Here is a 12,025-nt window from a genome sequence, read left to right as displayed (position 1 = left end):
CCTCAAATAAAAGATGGTGCGATGTTGAGATTTCCGAAGTTTTCAGGACTAAATGATTAAATCCATTTCAATCCCAGTCTGGCTATTTCAGTGTGTGTAATTTCACAACAGCAAGCAGAAAATCTAAACTTCGTGTGTACAGATTTTGTCAAAGTCGATCTGGTTTTCAGTGTGTAATTGCTCATGTATAAGTGAAATGTTGGAGAAAATACATTTTTTTTTTTTTTTTAACAACTTCTGTCTGGAATCGACAGCTTGAAATTCGGTACGGTCTTTTGACAACCAAGTTTCCAGCGACTAAGTAGGGGCACGGTGACCCTGACACGTCTCCGTATAGGGCATTGCTCAGTGACACACACAGCTTTCTCTTCTAACGGCAACCTTTCTGTAACGCGCTACTGCAGCACATTTTTAAACCGAAACATTTTGTTTGTTCAGTAATTTTCTAAATAAATTGTCTGTTTTATTACACTGTGTTCTTTTTTGCCCCCCTTCACCAATCATTAGCTTTCTACAATCATTAGCTTTCAGAGATCAAAGCGGTCCGAAACTTTGACGAAAACGACAGTATAGAAGCTGTACGCTGGAAGTGAACTAGTGCGTGTAACAGTTCAGTGAGCATCTTGGTAAAGCAGGGACAGTATACGTAATTACAATGGAATTTCGAGAAACCGACCATCAAGGCGTTTAAGAAGGGAGCATATAACCTCAAAAAAATTGGATCGTGTTAACAACTACTCCAGACTTTCGCCTGTGGTGCGCCCGTTGTAACTCGTTTTGCCTCGCTGCAAAAACGGCGATGAAAATCGTGACTCACTGGAGACGCAGGAAAAATTTAACTGCGTCCAGTTTTGCAATTCTGTTCCATTAAACAAAACCTATGCAATTATCCCATAAACACAAGAAAAAGTTTAGCGATTCTTGCGCATCTCTGTGACCGGAAACGTAAAGTCTGTAATTAGCTGCTTTCGTTTCCTTCTTCAATTTTATGAGCATTGCATAAATTACTCCAGAGAATGGTTTGGGTACGAGTAAGAGCGAACACTATTGCGTAAGGGTGGTCATCGCATCGCATCGCATCGCATTTGGTGTGCTCGTCAGTGTCGACTTGGAAAGCCACATGAAACCAAACTCGGAACGTGCTGGTATACGAGGAGAAGAGAGCGCGGCTCGCGAAGCCACCCAGCGCGTCTGGAGCTGGAGGCGGCCGTGTCGTCATAGCGACGTGGGAGCCTGGAGTGTCCGGGAGACCATATGCGGCAGGCGAGGCCCCGCCGGGTGGGCTGAACCGTGTTTCTGTTGTCTGTATGGCCGGGCCGCAGACGACAGCAGGAGAGCGATCAGCCTAGGCTCCGGAACAGAGTTATCGTCTGCCGTCATGTCCATTAGCCACGGATGTTACAAACACGTTCCTCAACGTCGGAACGAGGCGGGGAGATTTCGAGACGACTCTTGGTAATTATCTGAAGACAACGTAACAAAAAGTTCGAGAAGAAAAGCGAACGATAAGTTCGACTCGGAGAAGATAAGTTCTGGATCTGGCAATAAAGTAACGTTATTCATGTTAATAATTCCATTATTTTTCGATCTACGAATGCTGTGTAGTCCAGTTATGATGCAGTGTACTCCAGTCGTAGGTAGATGGACTTCACCGAATGTCTTTCCAGTCGGTAGATTATGTTCCTGCTGTTAATTGTACGGTTATCATTATCGTTTCAGTGTCCAGAAAAACTATTCAGCTTTTAGGTTTGTAAACAGGTGACTCAAAAGGAGCTTCGTGAGTTCCGTAACTCATTTGCCACTCCAAGTGCCATCTAGCGGCATTCTGCAAACTGGACACGTGAGTCTGTCCAGTATAATTCGCTCTCCGTCGGAAAATCTTCTAACTTTGTGTATACGGAACTGGACTGCACAGGTCTTCTGTTCAGGCAAGTACTGCCGAGCATCCGTTGAGAGCTGATGCCTCCTGGAGACACTGCAGCGGACAGACATACGTCTCGACTAGCCAAAGGACGCAGCTCTCGAGCACCTTGTAAAGTATTACCGAGTATAATCTTGCGCACCCTCTAAAGTAATAGGGAATAACCTATTCTTAAGCAGTATAACAAGCTGTGTTCAGTGTGATTGTGGAGTGGAAATAAGGGGAGGGCTGTGAATCCTCTCGTACTACACTCTCGAAACTTAAATATACCTGTGCAGGTCCAGACGCCTCCAAGTGAACTGCGTACAGTGCTAAATATTATAAACAGGATGGATAGTCGAACGTTTCGAAGTTATCTCACAGTTCCCCCATTATTTTAGTCCCATTGAAGACGTGCATTATCTACGAGGGCAGTTCAATAAGTAATGCAACACTTTTTTTTTCTGAAACAGGGGTTGTTTTATTCAGCATTGAAATACACCAGGTTATTCTCCAATCTTTTAGCTACACAACACTATTTTTCAACGTAATCTCCATTCAATGCTACGGCCTTACGCCACCTTGAAATGAGGGTCTGTATGCCTGCACGGTACCATTCCACTAGTCGATGTCGGAGCCAACGTCGTACTGCATCAATAACTTCTTCATCATCCGCGTAGTGCCTCCCACGGATTGCGTCCTTCATTGGGCCAAACATATGGAAATCCGACGGTGCGAGATCGGGGCTGTAGGGTGCATGAGGAAGAACAGTCCACTCAAGTTTTGTGAGCTCCTCTCGGGTGCGAAGACTTGTGTGAGGTCTTGCGTTGTCCTGAAGAAGGAGAAGTTCGTTCAGATTTTTGTGCCTACGAACACGCTAAAGTCGTTTCTTCAATTTCTGAAGAGTAGCACAATACACTTCAGAGTTGATCGTTTGACCATGGGGAAGGACATCGAACAGAATAACCCCTTCAGCGTCCCAGAAGACTGTAACCATGACTTTACCGGCTGAGGGTATGGCTTTAAACTTTTTCTTGGTAGGGGAGTGGGTGTGGCGCCACTCCATTGATAGCCGTTTTGTTTCAGGTTCGAAGTGATGAACCCATGTTTCATCGCCCGTAACAATCTTTGATAAGAAATTGTCACCCTCAGCCACATGACGAGCAAGCAATTCCGCACAGATGGTTCTCCTTTGCTCTTTATGGTGTTCGGTTAGACAACGAGGGACCCAGCGGGAACAAACCTTTGAATATCCCAACTGGTGAACAATTGTGACAGCACTACCAACAGAGATGTCAAGTTGAGCACTGAGTTGTTTGATGGTGATCCGTCGATCATCTCGAACGAGTGTGTTCGCACGCTCCGCCATTGCAGGAGTCACAGCTGTGCACGGCCGGCCCGCACGCGGGAGATCAGTCAGTCTTGCTTGACCTTGCGGCGATGATGACACGCTTTGCCCAACGACTCACCGTGCTTTTGTCCACTGCCAGATCACCGTAGACATTCTGCAAGCGCCTATGAATATCTGAGATGCCCTGGTTTTCCGCCAAAAGAAACTCGATCACTGCCCGTTGTTTGCAACGCACATCCGTTACAGACGCCATTTTAACAGCTCCGTACAGCGCTGCCACCTGTCGGAAGTCAATGAAACTATACGAGACGAAGCGGGAATGTTTGAAAATATTCCACAAGAAATTTCCGGTTTTTTCAACCAAAATTGGCCGAGAAAAAAAATGTGTTGCATTAGTTATTGAACTGCCCTCGTAGATTAAATATAGTTTATTTTGGAATTCTAGCCTATTTTCAGTTTATGGCTCATGTGGGGGTAGAAGACTTGTCATATTCACCATCTGTTGCGTAAAACCTCTTAAGATAACAAAAATATTTCGTATTGCGTCCCCAAAAACAATAAAACTTTCCTGGCAAATGACACTCGCTTCTCTCGTTTTGTTGTTGGAGCACCGGCTTCCACTCCGTACTTTGGTTTCTGTTTCGTTTTTAGCAAGAGGTGTTGGTCAAATTCTATTCACTAAACCAGTCGGCGGCAAAAGTTGGATTAATTTTAAAATGCTCCAAATATTGCCGAGATTCTTTTTCTAATTTACTTTCGGTCATCATTAAACACACACACATTCACTCAGCAAGGAACTTTCACATAGTTTCTCATGCAAAGTGTGTGTGTGGTTCTTTTTTTCATATGACTAGCGTTAGCCATTTCATTTATATTTAATCGACTGCTGCCAGTAGCATATGTAGAACTCAATAATGTTGCTTCCATCAGTGGTTACAGTTTTACATGAGCTATGTGCATGGGAAGCATAACTTTCGAATCCAGCCGTCCGTATCTGAAGTGTTGAGTAGCTTAGTAAAACGTTCACCGTCTCTGTTTAGGGCAAGAGATATTCATCCAAAGAATTTTGTATCACTGTGTTCCAATTTATCCATAGTACGAAGTACTACTACTTTGAGAAGTTGCGTCAAAGAAACGTATTCTGCAGGTCAAGGCTATTGCACAATATGTATCCCTAAGAGAAACAAAATGTTGTTGTCATCGTCGTCTCCGTGTGAAGCCGACAAATTTTCTCCGTGCATTCAGTCGAGCTGCCATCATTTGTTCACTGAGCAGACTCATTTGGCCCTATGTCAAGAGTGGAGCCGTTCCGATCTTCACCTGTAACTTCATCCCCAACATTGGTCCGCAACTCCAACGGCGGAGGCGTCTACAAGACCTGAAAAGTGGGTGAAGAATGAGCGACCAATCGGCGCACTTAGTTTTTCATCATATTTCGATTTTTTTAAATCCACAATGAAACATTATTTCAGCTTAACCCTAAAGTGAGGGATGTGTTCGAGCGCCATCACTATGTAACTGAAATCTGTAGAGCTCACGGAGTTTTCGCTTCGTAGGCCATCGCCAGGAGAAGCGCGAGAAATCGTATTTAAAGTTTATATCCGTGATATTAGATCAAATTGTGTTTCTTCAGTCGGGAATATAGTCACCTAAAATTTTCATAGCAATTCCTTTAAGAAGGTACCTGATTTCAGGATAAATTCTGAAACTGAAGATGATTTGTGTATCTATAACACGCACAGCCACTTCGTGTGGTAACAGGGCCTTCAACCAGGCCAACTGCGTTGGCTAGTGACTGCCGGTTTAGCGGGGGCCAACGGAAGGGAAGGCCACGCCAGGCTAGGACTCAGCAGAAAAGGCAGGCGCGAGGTTGCCGCCTGCTTGGTTTTCCCTCCAGTCTGTGCGCACTGCAAAGCAGAAGGAACTCTGTAATTTCGTAGCGCAGCCAGGGATGACTTCGCGTAAATTATGCAGACGTCGTATTTTTATGACGTAAATTGCTTAATAACGTCTGCTTGCTTCAAATACCTAACCATTAATGACATATTTGCAATTTCACCAAGGTGCATAGCACCAAATATTCAAGTAAATTATGCAGTTCAGACTTCGCTTAATTTATGTTGTAGTGACGAAACATGGATGCAATCAAAATCTTCCAGTGACATTGAAAAATCAATCACGTGCAGTGCCTGCCTCGGTTCCTTCAACCGTTACTTAATACCTGTCTAAGTAAATGTAATGTTCTTAGCTGTCCATCCTTCTCAATTACCATTGACCTTGTGCCTACTTGCGTTCTGTCCACTGCAGTTGTCAATTCATTGTTTCAACGCCTTTCTTTCTGATTTTAAACCGATGTTAAGTATTGCATAATATTGCTAGTGTGCTCTGTAGCCCATTTTGCTCTCTGGAAACCTTCACACAGTTCGGACACATAGTCTCTGCGTTAACGACATTATTAAAAGTGCGGGTACAGTAACTCGCGCGTAAGCTGTAGATATTTATCGATCATTCTGCCGAGTTCTTCGTCGTAGCTTTTATAAACACAAGAGGAAACATCTGAATGTTGGCTTAACGTCACCAGATACAAAGCAATAATTCAGGTATTTCTGTAGACTGTTCGAGGAACCTCCCACGGTTCGCATGAAGTTCGTAACTAAATCCACCGTAACCAATTGTCAAGATGTTAACTGATGTAGGATTTGACGAAAATACATCTCCCTGGTATCGGACCACAGTGGTTGATTCCCCCGTCCGCCTCACGCACCTCGTTCCATTTCTCAAGCATAGTAGAAATTTAGTTATTTCGTCAGAAAAGCTCGTGTGTACATTAAAGAGAAACTAGTAAAGAACTAATTTAGTTTTTGTTCTCGTACTAGCAATACAGCACTCTTCCCCTACATCCACATCTATAGAAATTACTCCACCAACCACTTTGAACCGAATGGCAGAGGGTTCTTACGATAACACCACGCATTAAGATTTCTTCCCGTTCCAGTCTCGTATGGAGAGTGGAAAAAAAGAACTTCAGTGCTTCAGTGCGCGCTGTCGTTAGTCAAATTTCTTCGCTTTCTCTACAGACGCGATAGTAGTGCGCTGTAATGTATTTCCACCTTACTCACTTGTGGGGTAATTGTCATGAAGTTTTATCAATTTCAAAAAAATTATAGTTACTTTTTTTTTTCTTTGGAGTGATAAAATGGAGACGAAATGCGCTATTTTGTTTAAGAGTCGTAGCCCCATGATGTGGTACTGTGGAATTTTAATGACTATCTGCAAACGAAAGATAAAAATACAAAAATTAATTACGTAGCTTTGTATTTTCGAGTAGATCGTAAAGCTTTGATTTTACCTCGTAATACTGGTCTTTCAAATTTTTTGTAAGCAGGCTTTCGGTAAATAGTTGGCGTCTATCCCGAAACGTCTGCCAGTTGAGTTTCTTCAGCATCTTCGTGACTCTCAACCCTGGATCAAAATATCTTTGAGTGTCAGTGCTACCCATCTCTGTATATGTTCAATATCTATTGTTGCTCACTTGAGCAGTATTCTAGGAAGGGTCGCACATCTCCTTAGTAGTCTGATTCCATTTTCCTACTATTCTATCAATAAACCCAAGCCTGTCACCAGCTTCTTTACCTACGACATTACGCCCCCCCCCCCCCCCCCCCCACACACACACACAAATTGTTGCACCCAGGTAATTTGTATGAGTTTACCGAGGCCTATTGTGACCTAAAGGTTTTGTATTCGAAGAATTTTGTTTTTTACGTCTTGTGAAGGGCAAAATCTTACATTTCTGGCCATCTGAAACAGGTTGTCAATATCTGCAACACTTTGAAATCTTATCATGATCTGCGCAAATATTGTGCAGGTTTTGTTTGGACATAATTTCATTATAGATAATCGGATCAATTTCGAAAGTCTGAGGGTGTTGATATTATTGTCTGGACGGCAAGGGTAACAACACACTAACCTTGGGGACACCTAAAGTTACTTCTACACGTCGAGGACTCTCCTCCGTACCAAAATGCAGCCAAAAATTTAGTTCGGTATCCGATATGGTGTAGTCTTTTGCCTATACTGTTCAGTCTGTGCATTAAAGGAGCAATGACAGAAATAAGAGATTCGAGAGTGCGAATAAAGTTCAGGATGAAAGAATGTCAGTCATAAGATTAGCTGATGACATTGGTATCCTCAGTGAAAGTGAAGAATTACGGGATCTGTTGAATGGAATGAAGTCTAATAAGCACAGAATATGGATTGAGAGTACACCGGTACCGACAAAAGACGAAAGTAATGAGGAATGACAGAAGTGAATTAGCATTATAAAAGTAGTCTAAGTTCAAGAATTCTGTTTCTTTGGAAGCAAAATAACACATGACTGACGAAGCGAGGAGGACATCAGAAGCAGATTAGCGCAGGCAAAGCGGGCATTCTGAACAGTACATTTGTTGGTATCAAACTTAGGCCATAATTTTAGGAAGAAATTGCTGAGGATGTTGTTTCGAGCACAGCATTGTCTGGCAACGAAACAAGACTACAGGAAAACGGGAGAATCGAAGCATTTGAGTTATGGAGCTATAGGAGGAGGTTGAAAGTTAGATGGAGTGGTAAGATAAGGAATGAGGAGTTTCTCCGCAGAATCTGCAAAGAAAGGAACATCCGGAAAACAGTGACAATAAGGAGGGGTGGGATGATGGAACGTGCGTTAAGGCTTCAGGAAGCTTATGTTGTGCTAGAGGGAGCTGTAGAGGGTAGATACTGTAGGGGAAGACAGAGATTGGAATACATTCGGCAAATAATTGAGCACTTCGTGAAAGTGATACTCTATGAGGAGTTCACTCGAGAGGAGAATTCATGATAGACCGCATCGAACCAGTTACAAGACTGGAGAGTTACAAAAGTGATTACATTTAAGTCATTGCTTGTTAGTGTGGTACTTACTTTTTACCTTTCAAAAACACTGCACCTGAGTGCTTCAATCCATGCATTTCAGGATACGGAATGATAAAATGGAAGTCCCTGTATCTTAGATGAAAATACACGGGAAAACTTAATGAATATGGCTTCAGAATAACTGTACAGCCAAAAGAAGAGTGTTGAACTGGGTGCTTGCGCACGCCCTCTTAGAGGAGTGTATTTTGCAGAGACGGTACCGTGCCGCCCTCGCGTCCTTGAGGTGACTCAGTAGCGAGGCGGATGGCAACGGGACCGCCGGCGCTGGCTGTGGGCGGGCTCGGCGGGCGCGGCCCACGTTTGCTCTGCCACTGCTTCCGAGACCGACCACCTGTCAACTTCGTCCCGACGTCCTTGTCACGATTTGTGCGCTAGTAGCCAGTGTGGAGAATGCTCTGCAGTTTCTACTTAGGAGCGCACGAGATCCCGTTGTCACAGTCCAGGGCAGCGATTTGCTCCAAAATTGTCAATTCCCAAGGAAACTGTATTTACTGGACAGTCAGGGATATCTCATTGAATTCGGGCTCGGGGGAATGGGGATGTAATAGTCTCTTCTCGATGGACAAGAAATGTTACGCAACGTTATATAGGAGTTAATTATTTCCTAAAACAATGGCTACCATCCTTGACCTAGCGAGATACAAGAGCGAAAATAAATTTGAAAACTGTGATGTCACTGTTACTGAGCGTAAGAAGTCGTCATTGCAAAATAGTGACAAACGACTTACTTACGGAAGAATGGAAAACAATTTTGGGTGCGCATTTCGGGTCAGCGCCGTATATTCCTCACGAAAACGCGGAGATAAAATCGTAAGTTTTACATATTAAAATGTAAGTTAATTATCAATCTCTTTAATAGTGGTCACGCAAGGAAGTATAATGATCACGGAACAAGTTCGGACAGTAGCTGGCCGCTGCATACCTGACGGGCCAGCTACATAATCACTTTGTCGTTTTTCTCATTTAAAAAAAAATGGCTCTGAACACTATGGGACTTAACTGCTATGGTCATCAGCCCCCTAGAACTTACAACTACTTGAACCTAACTAACCTAAGGACATCGCACACATCCATGCCCGAGGTAGGATTCGAACCTGCGATCATAGCGGCCGCGCGGTTCCAGACTGTAGCGCCTAGAACCGCTCGGCCACTCCTTTCTCATTTCCTTTTCGACTTTGCTGTAGGTCCCACATTCGCTTGGCAGTGCAATTTTTAGGCTTCTTGGATTCCATTTTACGCTAGCTTTCATCTGACTTTGTTTTTATATTATGTCGAGAATATTTACGGGTCATGCAAGACATTTTTGTTATGTAATGTTCGATATAATACCGATTTTCACTTACACACTGCCGCAAAAAAGAAAAAAAGATAATACACATAGAAAGACGTCAAATTTCATCCGGTGGCACTATATATGCCACGTGGTGGATAGTAGATGTACCGATAATGGTTTCAACGTCGTCCGCCAACAGATAGCGTAGTGGCATAGCAGCCGGAGCGCCATCTTAAGTCTACCCTTTAATAGGGAATGCCTAGCAGCCAGAAGGCTCAGTATGGTGCAAAGGTATGAAGCAACCATGCCACGGAGATAGTCGTGCTTCCTATAGCCAACTGAGCGAATTTGAAAGAGGTAAAAATTTAGCCTTCCGAGTGGTGGGATGCTCCTTTCGGAGAACTGCAACACAAGTTGGACGTGTTGCGTCAGTTACGCAGTGATGCTGATATGTGTTGTCACGTGAATATTCTCACACCCGTAGACGATGTTCTGGACGGCCACTCACCACAGACGCTCATCAGTATCGTCCTGTTGTAAGGGCAGCAGCGGCAAGTAGCTTGTGAACCCATATGTGGCAGCACGAACTGTTCCGAAACAGATAATAGCAGTTGGACTACAGGCACACATACCTCTAACCCGTCTTCGACCCATACCGCAGCATTAGCCTACACGGTTAGACCGGTGTCGTCATGGGATGGCTTAAGATGTAGACGTGGTCAGTGCTGTCTCGTAGAGAACATTCGTCCGACACACTCGCCCCATCGTAGGCCTTATGGTCTGAGGCGCGATAAGCTACAACTCGCTAACAAGCGCTCGGGTACGTGCAGAATGTTACTAGATCCGTTCCTTTGCCGTTCTTGCAACAGGAATGTGGCGCGTTGTTCCAACAGGTTAATACACGTCCCAAACCGCCCGTGAAACTGACTACTCTATAAGATGCGCAGCAACTTCCATGCCAGCACGATCTCTGGACTTCTCTCCAGTCGAGCACGTGTGGGCTATGATGGGACGAGATCTGACTTGCGCAACTTGTCAACCAAGAGCTCCGCGAGCTAATTCGTAACAATCACGAGCACGCCACTTCACAGTGACAGCGTATGCGCAAGAAGATATGTTGCAACAGTGGATATGGAGTACATGAAATTATTGCATTTATCACGTGCATGCCTTCACTGGTACGAGCAGGAAAGATGCTGCGTGACAAACAAGTACAGACATGATCTGTCCGTTGTACCCTCAACCAAAGTTAATGCGTTACTAGTCTCGTAGTTATTAGCCATTCAGATCTGTGTTTTGTAACGAGGAAGTTGGACTGACGAGCGAATAGACGTTTTCACGTCGACACTTGTAGAAGCTGACCTCGGCGAAGATCATTTCTGGTTCCGGAGAAATGTTGAAACATGTGAGGCACTGCTGACACCACGGCTTACCGTAGACGGATTAAAGAAAGGCAGACCTACGTCTTCGTAGGTTTTGACATTGTTGAGTGGACTACATTAGTTGAAATTTTAAAGTAGTGGGGGAAAACTACAGGGAACGAAATGTTTTATACATCTTCTGCTGTAACAAGATTGCAGTTAGGAGTCACAATGCATGAAACGGAAGCGGCTTTAAGAAGGGAGTTACGTGAGGTTGTAGCCCAATGTTGTTCAATCTGTACGTTGAGCAAGCAGTAAAAGAATCCAAAGATCAATATAGGAAGAATATTAAAGTTCAGGGAAAAGAAATACAAACTGAAGTTCGCCAGTGACATTGTAATTCTGTCAGAGATAGTAAGAGACTTCAGAAAACCAGTTGAAAAGAATAGTCATCTCTTGAAGAGAATTTGTATGTAGTATGGACATCATTAAAACTAGGGTAATGAATTGTAGTCGAATTGAATCAGCGATGCCGAGGGACGTAGTTTAAGAAATGATTTCTACTATTTAGACAACAAAGTAACATACTCAAAGTAAAGAGGGTATATCGTGTAGACTGGCTACAGCAAGAAAAGCGTTTCTGGAAAGAGGAATTTGTTAATATGTAATACAAATGTGTTAGGGAACACTTTCTGAAGGTATTTCTCGGGAATGTGGGCTTGTAGGGAAGTGAAACGTGGTCAATAAGTGTTCCAGACAAGTAGAGAACAGAATCGTTTAAAATGTGGTGTTACAGAAGATTAATGGGTGGATGTAATAACCACTGAAGGGCTATTCAATCGAATTAGGTAGTATAGAAATGTATGGCACAACTTCACTAAAAGAAAAAGGTCGATTTTAGGACACATGATGAAGATAAAAGGTTTTAAATGAATGTAGGTCGCAGAGATGAACGGGCTTACATGCAGTAGAATAGCGTGGGGAGTAGCATAAAACCAGTCTTCGGACTGAAGTAAAGAATAACACATTTCACTTTGAACAGTAAGCCATAACCATAAACTTCGTGTTTTACCAACATGATCATCCTTCAGCAACAAGTTTGGTTAATTTAAACTGGGTTGAAAACTCATGTTGTAAAGGCTTTCTTCATAATCAACACACGAGCACTACTAGTGTTCGAACGTAAG

At 43.5% G+C, this 12,025-nt stretch overlaps 1 protein-coding gene across 6 annotated transcripts in view; it reads left to right on the top strand.

The window, feature by feature from the left end:
• The window catches only part of LOC124605119 (dnaJ homolog subfamily B member 6-like), a 339,599-nt gene that overhangs the window by 305,305 nt on the left and 22,269 nt on the right, over nt 1-12,025 (top strand). The gene's annotated exons all lie outside the window — the stretch shown is intronic.

The sequence above is a fragment of the Schistocerca americana genome, chromosome 3 (assembly GCF_021461395.2).
Source record: "Schistocerca americana isolate TAMUIC-IGC-003095 chromosome 3, iqSchAmer2.1, whole genome shotgun sequence".
NCBI lineage: Eukaryota > Metazoa > Arthropoda > Insecta > Orthoptera > Acrididae > Schistocerca > Schistocerca americana.
Note: the sequence above shows the minus strand (reverse complement) of the source record. Positions and strands in the feature narration are given on the sequence as shown.